Consider the following 14,978-nt stretch of genomic DNA (forward strand, 5'->3'; position numbering starts at 1 on the left):
TTTCCACAGAAAAAAAAAGTCACTTTGAGAAATCAAAATAGACTCAAAATATTTTACATATTGTTGGAGCATAGAGTTATAAAATTAATGTTATGTTATGTTATGTTATAATCATGAATCTTACAAATTGTGCCTTAAAGTGTAATAATTTTCATAACTCTGTGATTTCTTCGCCCTTTGCACTGTCCTTGTGGATTTTCCAAATACTCTCAGGTCTGTTGTTTTGGTCTAATGTTAGTAATATTTGTTACTTTTGGTTTAATACTCGTTACAATTTTCTGGATGGCGACGCTTCAGATGACTTACATGTTAAAGTCTTTTGTCTGCAATTCTAATGACTTTTATCAGTGCGAATAAAGCCCACAACGCCAACTTTGAACCTTCTCTCTATCAGAAACTCATCTCAAGCATGAAAGGTCTGCTGCATGCTGGCGTTTCACATCATGAAACCCTCTGTGTTCATCAGGAGAGATGAATCATTTAGTGGCTTTATATATTTATCGACCTGATATCAGACCGATAAAAATAACAGTAAAAATGAACATTTATCGTCTGACTTATATATGGCTGCCGATAAATTACCCATCATTACTCACTCCTGACACTTATTTGGGATGGGACCAAGGGCTGAGTGCATTCCTGTGTTGTGTGTGTTATACTTATATATATATATGAGAGCAAGTCACATGACAGCCAATCATATTTGAAAAATAGATTTAGATTAACATTTAGATAGATAAACATGAATGTATAAGTGCCCATAGTTGAAGAAACACAGTCATTGCCTGTGTATTTCTGGATTATTTTGTTGTATGATACACTACCTCTGTAAATGGATCAATATATAAAATACATAATAAATAGCACAATTTATCTCTGAAGCAGAGAAAACAGCTGAATAAAAAAGTGGGCAGTTAAGAAATGATTAGCATGGACTCTATAAAAGATAAGAAAGCAATATTATTGGATGAAACACTGCCGAAAAGTCAAGAAAAGTAACAAATATGCTTATATTATCTATTGCAGTTTTTAATGATGCAAAATAGGAATACTTCCAACAAGTCAAGACAATAACCAACAACGAGTGTTGATCGAAGTCAATAAGAAACAGGTGATAAATGAATTAATTGCTATGGTGACGAACATAAACACAAGAAACACATGCATTGTGAATGAATAAACAAAGCAAAATAAGAGTCCTCACAAGTAAATCAACCTAATGCATGACAAAAATAGGGTCACGTGGTCCAGTTGTTTCGTGTACCGTTTGGAGATTTGCAAGTATGTTAGTGTTCAGTATCAATTTTTTCCACAGAAAAAAAAAATTCATTTTGAGAAATCATAATAGACTCAAAATATGTGATATATTGTAGGCGCAAGGAGCTATAAAATGAATGTAATGTTATGTTATAACTAGGAAAAAAAGTTTGTTGAGACAAACTTTAAGTTGGCTTGAGAAAGCCTGACCAGAAAGCTTGAAGAAGTTTAAAGAAGTTAGAAGTTTAAAGTAGTTTAAAGTTAGATTGATAGATTAGTTGAAAGAAAGAAAGATGAATGAGATAGATAGATAGATAGATAGATAGATAGATAGATAGATAGATAGATAGATAGATAGATAGATAGATAGATAGATGATAGATAGATAGATAGATAGATAGATAGATAGATAGATAGATAGATAGATAGATAGATAGATAGATAGATAGATAGATAGATAGATAGATGATAGATAGATAGATAGATAGATACTTTAGTTATTAGTTAGAAAGAAGATAGGTAGTTTAAAGCTGAATTGAGTATCAATGGCTTCTAGCAGTTTAAGTTAAACAGTTCAAACAGTCATGAACCTTTGGTCAATGAAAGTCTATGGGATTTTTATGATATTTAATATAAATTTTTAGGAAAACCGTGAGTCCGATCAGTTAGAAAAGATATAGCACACCGAGTCAAAACAGTCTGAAGGTCTGAGCCAAGTTTGGCGTTTGTAGAGTTAAAGCTCTAGGAGGAGATAGAGTCAGAAATTTGGGTCAGAAAAATAATAATAAGTTTATTAGGATTTCAGTAAGTTGGCTTTTTCAAGCCAACTTAATCATGATTTTCTGACGACCTGTTTAAAAGTTATTAGCAAAAATAGCCATTTTTCAGACCATTGGGTGGCGCTGTTCCACAATTTGGCATGGATCCTCGGATCATGGGTCCAATAAAGCCTACCAATTTCCATTTTTATTGATCAACGTTTGGCCGAGATAAAGCCTCTGAGCCAATTTTGGGTCAAACTCGTTAAGTTTGCGACATAACTTTTGAGCAAATGCCTAGTCCACACCACAAGTTTCCCCTTATTGTGTCCACATGAAAACGCAAAAACACGCTCTGAAGCGTTGTCAAGAGCAAGCCAAACCAACAGGTGGCAATATAACGCTAACCGTAAAGCCATGTTGGCCAATCAGAAGCCTGGAAAAAAGGTTATTGCCGGTTCCGGTTCTGATATAACAAGCCAAAATCACCGGTTTCACTGTCCACGCTGCAACCAGAGTTTGTAAAAATGTTTTTGTAAAAAAAAGTTCAGTTTCAGTGACCGGATACTGCGTTTGCATGTGGACGAACGGCCAAACCACATAGAAAAAGAAGTAGTTTTGAAAATAATCGTATTCGTGTGGAGAGGGCCCAAGATGAATAAAAAAATGTGTTCTGTCATTTCTGTGCAGCTCGGTCCAAAGATCATTTGTGCAAATTTTGGGCAAAATTTAAAGGAGTAGCAAAAAAACTGATTTACTAGATAAGTAAAATGATATAAGATATTTTTTGCTGTTTTCTGGGGGAAAAAATCAAAATGAAGTGAGTTTTTGCTTAAAACAAGCAAAATTATCTACAAATGGGGTGAGAAAAATAATCTTATTTCTGTTTGGGACAGAAACAAGAAACAAGATTTCAATCAGAAACAAGATTATTTTTCTCACCCCACTGGCAGATAATTTTGCTTGTTTTAAGCAAAAACTCACTTCATTTTGATTTTATTTTCAAGAAAACAAGAAAAATTGTGTCATTTTACTTACCTAGTAAATGTATCTTGATTTAAGAATTTTTCGATATTTACACTAGAAACAAGACAAAATTACTAAGTTAGAAGAGCATTTTTTGCAGTGTGAAAGCGAGTGTGTGAAGTCGGACAGCCGTTGAGTGTACATCGGCTGTACACTCATTATTGCGGTGCAATGTGGAATTGAATGAGTGCACTCGAACATAACCACTATGGTTTCGGACACCAATACAAATAGCTGTCCCTTCAAATAATGCCCTATTTGAGGGCATAGGGGGCGATTTCAGATTCAGCTCACAAGAAACACATGGATAGAGAAGGAATAAACCGAAGAGCAAAAAAATGTCAAAATAAGAGTCCTTACATGTGAATCACCCAAATGCATGACAAAAATAAACACTATAATGCTGCGTTCACACCAAACTTAAATAGAGCGTCAGGGGTGAGTGATTTCAATGTTAAGTCAATGGAAAGGCGCGTTGACGCGCGTCTGGAGGTCCAGTTTGCGCAAATGACGCGAATTGACCGTCTTGCACGAGTGGTGCTTTTGTGCATTCACGCGCTTGAAGCGAATTCACGTCTGACGTCCGAGTTGAAAAATTTTGACTTTGGCGTCAATTTGCGCCACATTGACCAATCAGGAGCCTGCTTGCTGCTGTCACGTGATGAGAAACCCTGCATAATTTAAAAATACTACTATTGTGTCACAAAAGGTACACTGTAAAAAATGTAAGGCCTCTCCAATTCAAAATTTTCTAGTGAGCGATCACATCTAAATTTTTCAATTGGCCAAATTGAATTTCAGTGAATTGAATTTTATCCATTGTGGCAACAGCCTGTTCACATGGGCTAAATTAGAAATAATATGTAATTTTCCAACACTGTAAAAAATGTCAGGCCTCTCCAATTTAAAATTTTCTAGTGACCGATCACATCGAAATTGTTCAATTTGGCCAACTAAAAAATGTAGATGTGATCGCTCACTAGAAAATTTTGAATTGGAGAAATGTTTTACAGTGAAACTGTGAGGTTGGTCCAATTAAATATTTTAAATTGTAGTAACAATTGTTTATTTCTCACTGTCCCAAAAGACAAAAATGACTAAAAATATAAATGTATTAAGCAAAATACAGAACACAGACAACATGGTTGACATTTTATCACATTACTTTATTAACAAGTAAATTCCAACACAGGATATTTGGTGAAAATACCTTATTTTCAATAAGGAAAAACTCTAAATATTCAAGAAGTCTCTGCATAACAGGATGTCTTAATGTGGTGAAGAAAACACGGCACGGCAAGCTAAAAACCTGCAAATAAAAATAAAAACATTAACATAATAACATTAATGGCAAAGTTTCCCTGCATCACATCTGGCAAACGACAGAACAGAAGTTCTTCATTATATAATGAGGATGAGACGAATGAATGGATGAATAAGAAAATCGAACTTGACGTGTTTGATATTAAAAGGCAATAACTCAAGCCCTGAAAGAGGCCGACGCCAAACGCAATCTCCGGCACCGGGTTCAACGGTCGCATGCTGCGTATATCACACAAATGACTTAATTTACTTATTACCTATCATTTTAGACTTATAAGACATGAGGAAAATAAAACTATTGGCTACCATTAATGTTAGATAATTATGTGGTAAATGAGAACACACTCATGAAACCAATGAATGCATGAACTCGTGATTCTACAAAATGTATTTTAAACTTCATACCGGGTCATAAAGCAAAACTCTGGAGAATAATGTCAGTGCTCAATACCCACCAACGTCTTGTGACGGTGAATAGGCTATCTCTATTCTCCTGGGAATGTTTGTTTCGGTCTTCAGCACCGTTTGGCTCTGCAGTCTGCTCGCGCTGCCGCTCCTGCCACTCCTGAGCTCCGCATTTGAAATCTCTCCATTTTGCGCATGCGTATACCGTTTTTCGGACGTTGGACTTGTTCACCCAACATGGATTTTTCACTTCGACTTCATAGATTGACTGAGCACAATTAAATATGTTCGGTAAATATACAGTTTTAATTTTTGAGTGAAGACCTTAAGCTATGATTAGTACAATGCATCTTTTTGCATGGGGATAATTATTTGGAAGTCATTTATTGGGCCAATATGTAATAATCAATTTTCACAATTTTTCCCCCCAATTTTTTTTTACAGTGTAGTTGTAAGACTTTTTCAGGTGAGAATGTAGTTGTTTAAAGCTCAAATATGTGGTTTATTTATAAAGAGAGCGCCTATTTAAAAAAATAATAATCTGGTGTTTTTTGGGTTGTGAGCTCCAGGCGATCAGCGGCACTCAGCGCTCATTAACCCCGGCGAGAGCAGCCTTTACTCGGCCAGTCCTTCTGCCGTCTGCCGCTGCTCTGATGTCCTGTAGTGGTTCGTCTTGTGTGGATCTAACGGCCGATCTTTGCTCTCATGAATCATTTGTTGTCTGCCAAATTGTTTTGACTGAGGGCAAAGAGAAGTTTCATAACTTTATTATTTTAGGATAAATATACACGCAGTGAAGATAATGTAGGAGTCGCCTGGACCACATTTGTGTGGCTATTAATGTTTAATATATATTTTTAATGAAAATGAAAAGAGGCAGAGTGGTGTTTTATGACATATTTCTCCTGGAGCGTCTATTTTGCTTCAAACGCTCGATTTACACGCGCATCCAATTCGCTGTGGGCGCTCGAATGGATTCAAAATGTTCAAGCATCAAACTAGACGCGATTTTGACGCTCTATTTGCATTTGGTGTGAACGCAGAGTAAGGAATTATATAGTGTGAGAGTCACATGGTCCCATTTTGAGTCATCTTATTATTTGGAGATTTGCAGTGTTGATGTAAAACCGTAAATGACAGTATCAATTTTTTCAACAGAAAAAATGTCTCTGAGCAAATGTGAAAAATATTTGGTATACTGTAGCATAGAGCTATGAAATGAATGTGGAGCAGCTCAGGTCATTTGATCTTGGATGAATTTGGTGAGAAATGTTCGAGATCATACCGAGATCTGATGTTTTATTGCCGACATCTGTACCTTGACAAATCTAAGCACAGTTTGAGACATTGTCGAGATCTCTGATAATGAATGTGAGATTACTGGAATCTTTACTACTCCATTTGCTCACTGTTTTATAGAAGAAACAATTGAGATATTGGAGAGATCTCGGTTTATAATGAAATAGAAACCTGTAACAAAAATGGCCTTGCCATAAGATTCGCAAGACGGGAATTTAACAAACTGATTCACCGGAGGGACTTTTTCAGTGCCAGGGCAACACAAACAGCTTGCCAGTTGGCATCACTGGCCCCGGCCAATCGATCTAATAATGGAAATGCATCGGCTTCCATGAGAGGACATTCGTTTTCATTACTGACTATCTCTTACATCAGCTCAGTAAGTCCCCCTCACCTCGACAACTTGTGAAGAACATGAAGAGAGAAAAGAGAATTGAAGCGGATTCCTCCATGTGTGATATCAGCCCTCCTTTCACACATTTGCCATTTCCTACCTCTCCTCCGTATTTATCTTAATCATAAAACAGGAAGTTTAATTGCATTTTTGGGTCATCCAGATGGTACCTTTGTGAGGAGATTAATTACTCCGTTGGGCAACATTAATAAAACAAATATTTCAGGGAAATGTAATTGTGTATCCCGGCGTGGAGCGAGTAAAAAGGTGAGACGTGTGGAGTCATGCTGAATTCCCTGCAGTGGTGAAACGGGGAGGGAAAGAATGGACAGAGAGACAAATGAGCCGTCGTGCACTTGTCAGTGTGCAGAGCAGTGCTACCTAGCATACTAAATGAGGAGCCAGCCTTTCTGTTCCTCGTGTGCTATTTTCATTGATATACACTGCATTCGCACTCGGCTTAATGTGATGTGTCAGAGTGTTGAGTATGAAGACAGCGTTTGTTGTGTGGCTGGAAGGCCACTATGTGGCAATAGCTATATAACTCACAAAAATGTGACTGAGAAATAAAACAATTGGTTGATACAAATCAACCCAACTCCTCCGAGTCTAATTCTTCCATAGCCATAATCAATACAATTCTTCCTAATCCATAACCAAATTAAAATCTCCTGCCATAATCATAATTCCTTAATTTTTTTTTAATTACTAACAAAATGTATTTTTTTAAATGTACATGATTACATTAAGTTATTAATTGTTCTTCTAATTCTCCTCTCACTAATACATATCTTCACTCTAAAAAATGTTGGGTTAAAAACAACCCAAGTTGAAAATGGACTAACCCAGCAGTTGGGTTAAATGTTTGCTTAAAACAAACCAATCGCTGGGTTAGTCCATTTTCAACCCAACTTGGGTTGTTTTTAACCCAGCATTTTTTTAGAGTGCTCCCTCCTTATCTATTTTATCACTTAAAAAATTCAGATATTCCTTAACCAATATCGCTACTCCTCTTTTTGCTAATGTAAATTATGATGCTTACCCCACTTACTTATTTATTTTTTAAATGATGTTTATATAATTATAAAGGGATATTAAAGGGTTACTTCAGTGATTTAGCATTAAGCTTTGTATCAGTAGAAACCCGGTAGTATATTCAAATGATGCTACTTTCCTCCCTCTTGTCCCCCTGAGATGAGATAATTATGCATTTTATTTCTGGAAAAAATCCTCGGCGCAAATATTGTCATTTTGTGTCATCTGAGGATTTTTTGGCAGTAGTTTGAGCTAGTTCCGCATGTTTTCAACCCGCCCACAGGGGAGGGATCTCACTCACAGAATGTAAATGAGCACGGCCGCTGCCGCTCGGGCATTAATAATGGAGCGGTGCAGAGCAAAGTGAGTGTTTCAACTTTTCAATTAATTCCTATGAAAGTTTAGCTTCCACATGCGATCTGATAACGCGCCAGACTGGACATGCATCGTGAATGACAGCCGCGCTTACCTCAGCTCTGCTCAGCTCTTCTCTCGTGATGAATGAAATCTGACTCCTGCTGCGTCTGTGACGTGACTTTCGTTCGGCTCACTCACACTTTATTGAAAAGACACGTTCAGTTTTTAACTGTAGTGTCTAATCTCTAACTGAACAAAATTATTGTATTACTATGAAAATCAAAACGACGGTGGGGTGGAGCCGCGGTGGGCAAGTGATAACCAGTGGCCGTGGCTTTGGGAGTGGCCTCGTTGGGCAGCGAAGCAAGTGCATTCTGGGAGTTGTTGTCTTTCATCCACATGAGACAAAAATACATTTTCTGTCTTTTCTCAGTCTAGAAGGCACCAAATTCAAAAATAATTTCCCATTTCTACTACATAAATGACCCAGTTTAAATACATATTCATCTCCCAGCGCTGAAGTGCCCCTTTAACCTCTCTCACTTCATTTTGTCCCTTATAATTACAGTCTCGCATAAACAAAAAATAAAAAACTCCAGACTTCAAAAACAAACAAGTACATACTGTACTTACTGTACATTCACCCTTAACAATAGACTTCATTTTGTGGCAAGTTTGCCTAATATTGTCTAAAATTTAATTTGATTTTAGACAAAGGGTCACCAAATACCCAATGCATTTGCTCTGTAACAAATAGTGTTTTTTAACTGTAGAAATGTTTTATTTTTCCTTCCCATAAAATATTTTTACAAAGCAAAAAATGAGAGAAAATGGGGAGAGAAAGAGATAAAAACAAAGAGAAAAAGCATAATAATAATAATAAATAAAATATATTTTAAAAAATGATAATAACAAGTAATGATAATAATCAATCAACAAAAAACAAAACAAAAAAACAACTCCCCTATTTCCTCTCCCCTCCATCCTTCTTTGGGGGCTATTTAATCATTAAAGCTGCAAAAATTTGAGCATGGCGGCATTCGTCTTTGCGTCATTACGTCACGTCTGTTTACTGTACTTAAAGCTATAGTAGTATAGTAGGCTATAGTATCGCATGTGAGGATGCTGCTGGTGGCGGTTAATTTACCGCCTTTTCTCACAGCAGCTGGAATAATTAAACATCATTTTGATGGCGGATTGTGATCCAGAAAGATCAAACCCTAACCCATCATCAGTGACAACTGGAGATTCACCCATAGTGATAGACCCATAGTCATAGTCAAAAGCAAAAGATTAGACTGTACGGAAACTAAAATCAACAGGTAACGCTAATACACACTAAATACACAAAGTCACACAATGCTGATGTTGTTACTTACTTGTTCAGATTACATTTTCCGGTGAAAATTCATATTTTGGTCATAATTCAAGACGTAGAATCTGTGATTCCGAAGTACAGTATCCACACAAACTACAGCCACACAAACTCCTCAAAACATTAGATTCATCGGCGCTTAGGAGCAGCCGAAACACAACTCACGTAATGATAATTCAACAAATAACTGCAAACGCAGGTTTCAATCAGAGATGGTGACAAAGAGGCAAAACTTACGCACTGCAGCTTTAACCTGAGACTAATACATTTCTCTAACTTAAACATTTTTATTGAAAACATTTTTATTCCTCAAAAAAATTGTACATCCTAAGTTTTAGGATGCAATTTAAACTGTTCAACCCATATTAAATTATGCACATTTCATACCACTATTTTCTTCCCCAACATATTTAAAAACTAAATCAGTACCTTACTTGTTTTATCATTCATTTTCTCTCTCCAAGGCATTTAGAAAGTACTGCTCCCACTTATCTAGGTTTCCCTGACGAATCCATTGAGTTTTAGTCCATCCTGTAGTCTCCAGCAGTCGTTGAAATTCCTGCTCCCTTTAATTCATTCTTTCCATCTCCTCTGGAAATATTTTTTTTGAATTCCTTAACAACTGCCTGAATGCTGTCATTTGTCTGCTGGCCTTCTTTATAAAATATTTTAATTTTCATTATGAAAGTGGGACCTCCATTTTGGCACATTCATTTAATGTTTCCTGTGTTGTAGGATTTTTGGTGAGAAGTCCTGAACGAAGTATACTCTATTCCCTCGTAAGTTATCTCTGTCTTTGTTCATACATCCTGCAAAACTCGCTTCATATTCCACGTCAAAAATCGGACTACGATGGATCTTGGTTGGGAACTTTGTGGATTTTTCTCTATGAGATGCAGTGCACTTTTACTATGGTCAGATGTTCAGTGATGCCACAGGCTTCTTTCAACAGTCTTTCAACAAATTGCCCAACACGTGTGAATATATGTCCCATCTCCTGTGAATAGATGACTCAACTCCTGTGAAGAGATGACCCAACACCTGTGAAGAGATGAGCCAACACCTGTGAAGAGATGACCCAACACCTGTGAAGAGATGAGCCAACACCTGTGAAGAGATGAGCCAACTCCTGTGAAGAGATGAGCCAACTCCTGTGAAGAGATGAGCCAACACCTGTGAAGAGATGAGCCAACCCCTGAGAAGAGATGCCCCAACACTTGTGAAGAGATGACCCAACACCTGTGAAGGGATGAGCCAACACCTGTGAAGAGATGAGCCAACACCTGTGAAGAGATGAGCCAACTCCTGTGAAGAGATGAGCCAACTCCTGTGAAGAGATGAGCCAACACCTGTGAAGAGATGAGCCAACCCCTGAGAAGAGATGCCCCAACACTTGTGAAGAGATGAGCCAACTCCTGTGAAGAGATGACCCAACTCCTGTGAAGAGATGACCCAACACTTGTGAAGAGATGAGCCAACTCCTGTGAAGAGATGACCCAACTCCTGTGAAGAGATGACCCAACACCTGTGAAGAGATGCCCCAACCCCTGTGAAGAGATGACCCAACACCTGTGAAGAGATGACCCAACACCTGTGAAGAGATGCCCCAACCCCTGTGAAGAGATGAGCCAACACCTGTGAAGAGATGAGCCAACACCTGTGAAGAGATGAGCAAACACCTGTGAAGAGATGCCCCAACCCCTGTGAAGAGATGACCCAACACCTGTGAAGAGATGACCCAACACCTGTGAAGAGATGCCCCAACCCCTGTGAAGAGATGACCCAACACCTGTGAAGAGATGACCCAACACCTGTGAAGAGATGACCCAACACCTGTGAAGAGATGACCCAACACCTGTGAAGAGATGACCCAACCCCTGTGAAGAGATGACCCAACACCTGTGAAGAGATGAGCCAACTCCTGTGAAGAGATGCCCCAACCCCTGAGAAGAGATGACCCAACACCTGTGAAGAGATGACCCAACCCCTGTGAAGAGATGACCCAACACCTGGAAAGAGATGAGCCAACTCCTGTGAAGAGATGAGCCAACTCCTGTGAAGAGATGCCCCAACCCCTGAGAAGAGATGACCCAACACCTGTGAAGAGATGCCCCAACCCCTGAGAAGAGATGACCCAACACCTGTGAAGAGATGCCCCAACCCCTGAGAAGAGATGACCCAACACCTGTGAAGAGATGACCCAACCCCTGAGAAGAGATGACCCAACACCTGTGAAGAGATGAGCCAACATCTGTGAAGAGATGCCCCAACCCCTGTGAAGAGATGACCCAACACCTGTGAAGAGATGAGACAACACCTGTGAAGAGATGACCCAACACCTGTGAAGAGATGACCCAACCCCTGAGAATAGATGACCCAACACCTGTGAAGAGATGACCCAACCCCTGAGAATAGATGACCCAACACTTGTGAAGAGATGACCCAACACCTGTGAAGAGACGACCCAACACCTGTGAAGAGACGACCCAACACCTGTGAAGAGACGACCCAACACCTGTGAAGAGATCAGAATCAGAATCAGAATGAGCTTTATTGCCAGGTATTTTAACACATACTAGGAATTTGTTGTAGTGACAGAAGCTCCACAGTGCACAGAATGACAGTGACAAGACACAGATAAAAATAATAATAAAAAATAACAATATACAAATATACAGACAATGTGCAAAATAGCAAAGACACAATATACACATTAAAAATAAATTATATAAGCAACATACTATGTACACATATTTTAGGTTTAAATTAGAAATGTGAATAAGTGTGTTAAAAATAAGTGAATAAAAGGAATGTACAATTCTGTGTGTGTGTGTGTGTGTGTGTGTGTGTATGTGTGTGTGTGTGTGTGTGTGTGTGTGTGTGTATACGTGTGTGAGTTTCTCGTTTATTGTGAAGTGTTCATGAGATGGATTGCCTGAGGGAAGAAACTGTTCCTGTGCCTGGTCGTTCTGGTGCTCAGGGCTCTGTAGCGTTGACCGGATGGCAACAGTTCGAGGAGGGAGTGTGCTGGATGAGAGGGGTCCAGAGTGATTTTTCCAGCCCTTTTACGTACTCTGGATAAGTACGGATCTTGGAGAGTGGGGAGGGTTGTACCAGTGATTCGCTCAGCAGACCACACTACCCTCTGTAGTCTCCTGAGGGCAGATCTGGTAGCTGAGCTGTATCAGACGGTAATTGAAGTGCATAGGATGGATTCAATGATGGCAGAGTAAAAACGTTTCAGCAGTTCCTGTGGAAGATTGAACTTCCTCAGTTGGCGGAGGAAGTACAACCTCTGTTGGGATTTTTTCCCAATGGAGGCAATGTGAATGTCCCACTTCAGATTCTGAGAGATGGTGGTGCCCAGGAACTGAATGACTCCACTGTTTACAGTGCTGTCTATGATGGTGAGTGGGGGGAGAGCAGGGGGTTTCTCCCGAAGTCCACGATCATCTCCATTGTTTTGAGCGTGTTGAGATGACCCAACACCTGTGAAGAGATGACCCAACACCTGTGAAGAGATGACCCAACCCCTGTGAAGAGATGACCCAACACCTGTGAAGAGATGACCCAACACCTGTGAAGAGATGACCCAACACCTGTGAAGAGATGACCTAACACCTGTGAAGAGATGACCCAACACCTGTGAAGAGATGACCCAACACCTGTGAAGAGATGACCCAACACCTGTGAAGAGATGACCCAACACCTGTGAAGAGATGACTCCAACTCATGTGAAGAGATGACCCAACACCTGTGAAGAGATGACCCAACACCTGTGAAGAGATGACTCCAACTCATGTGAAGAGATGACCCAACACCTGTGAAGAGATGAGCCAATACCTGTGAAGGGATGAGCCAACACCTGTGAAGAGATGAGCCAACACCTGTGAAGAGATGACTCCAACTCATGTGAAGAGATGACCCAACACCTGTGAAGAGATGACCCAACACCTGTGAAGAGATGACTCCAACTCATGTGAAGAGATGACCCAACACCTGTGAAGAGATGACCCAACACCTGTGAAGAGATGACTCCAACTCATGTGAAGAGATGACCCAACACCTGTGAAGAGATGACTCCAACTCATGTGAAGAGATGACCCAACACCTGTGAAGAGATGAGCCAATACCTGTGAAGGGATGAGCCAACACCTGTGAAGGGATGAGCCAACACCTGTGAAGAGATGACCCAACACCTGTGAAGAGATGAGCCAATACCTGTGAAGAGATGACCCAACACCTGTGAAGAGATGAGCCAATACCTGTGAAGAGATGACCCAACACCTGTGAAGAGATGACCCAATACCTGTGAAGAGATGACCCAACACCTGTGAAGAGATGAGCCAATACCTGTGAAGGGATGAGCCAACCCCTGAGAAGAGATGAGCCAACTCCTGTGAAGAGATGCCCCAACCCCTGTGAAGAGATGACCCAACACCTGTGAAGAGATGACCCAACACCTGTGAAGAGATGACTCCAACTCATGTGAAGAGATGACCCAACACCTGTGAAGAGATGACCCAACACCTGTGAAGAGATGACTCCAACTCATGTGAAGAGATGCCCCAACCCCTGAGAAGAGATGACCCAACTCATGTGAAGAGATGACCCAACACCTGTGAAGAGATGACCCAACACCTGAGAAGAGATGACTCCAACTCATGTGAAGAGATGCCCCAACCCCTGAGAAGAGATGACCCAACTCATGTGAAGAGATGACCCAACACCTGTGAAGAGATGACTCCAACTCATGTGAAGAGATGCCCCAACCCCTGAGAAGAGATGACCCAACTCATGTGAAGAGATGACCCAACACCTGTGAAGAGATGACCCAACACCTGTGAAGAGATGACTCCAACTCATGTGAAGAGATGCCCCAACCCCTGAGAAGAGATGACCCAACTCATGTGAAGAGATGACCCAACACCTGTGAGGAGATTCGGTGCATCCCTAGTGAACATACAATTACATTACAATATATAGAAATTTTAGCAGTGGTGCATGCTGATATAGAGTTGGCATTATCTAAGATGGAGGCCGAATACCAAATCCACTGGTTAAGATTCGGCCGAATCCGAATACCGAATCCTACTCCCATCCGCAGTCCATTATCACAGCAAACACATTTATGAAGTAAACAACGTCCACAGCAGTGTAGGGATGCTATTAGCCATTTAACCGTTAACCGAAAGTAAGAACTTTGACCGATTAATACTATCAGTTAAACGGTTTAAATGTTTTTAACGCTTTTTTATTTGTTTTTTTGATGCATGGTTAAGAAAAATATACTGTATAGCGTTATTTGTTCACTCACGGAGCGCGTCGACATGTGCAACCACAAACCAGATATATTTAGCAAAATGAAGCAATGGAAAAGCTTACTGTGTGGGGCCATTTCAACAGAAAAATACAGCAGTAGTACAAGCTCCTGACTGGTGGAAAGCAAATGAAAGGCTTCCCGAGGCTGGCCGCTCTAGTGAGGCATTATCTCTAGTATTCCCGGGGCATCAGTGCCATCTGAAGCCTTGTTTAAGGCTTTTGTAGAGTGGTTTTGGTCAAGTTTACTAAAGTAAACATTGTCGTGTATGTTCTTCTCGCCACTGTTTCCTGATGGTTTATAGAACAATTACCCCGAGTCGTCCTCTGTCGTTTCAAAGAACAGCTCAACGAAGAGTGCAGGAGGCGAGTTCACTGCGGAGGCAGAAGGATTGAGAGGTTGTTTTCTGCCGCAGGTTTAACTGTCAAC

This window comes from Gobio gobio, assembly GCF_949357685.1.
Source record: "Gobio gobio genome assembly, chromosome: 14".
NCBI classification, from domain to species: domain Eukaryota; kingdom Metazoa; phylum Chordata; class Actinopteri; order Cypriniformes; family Gobionidae; genus Gobio; species Gobio gobio.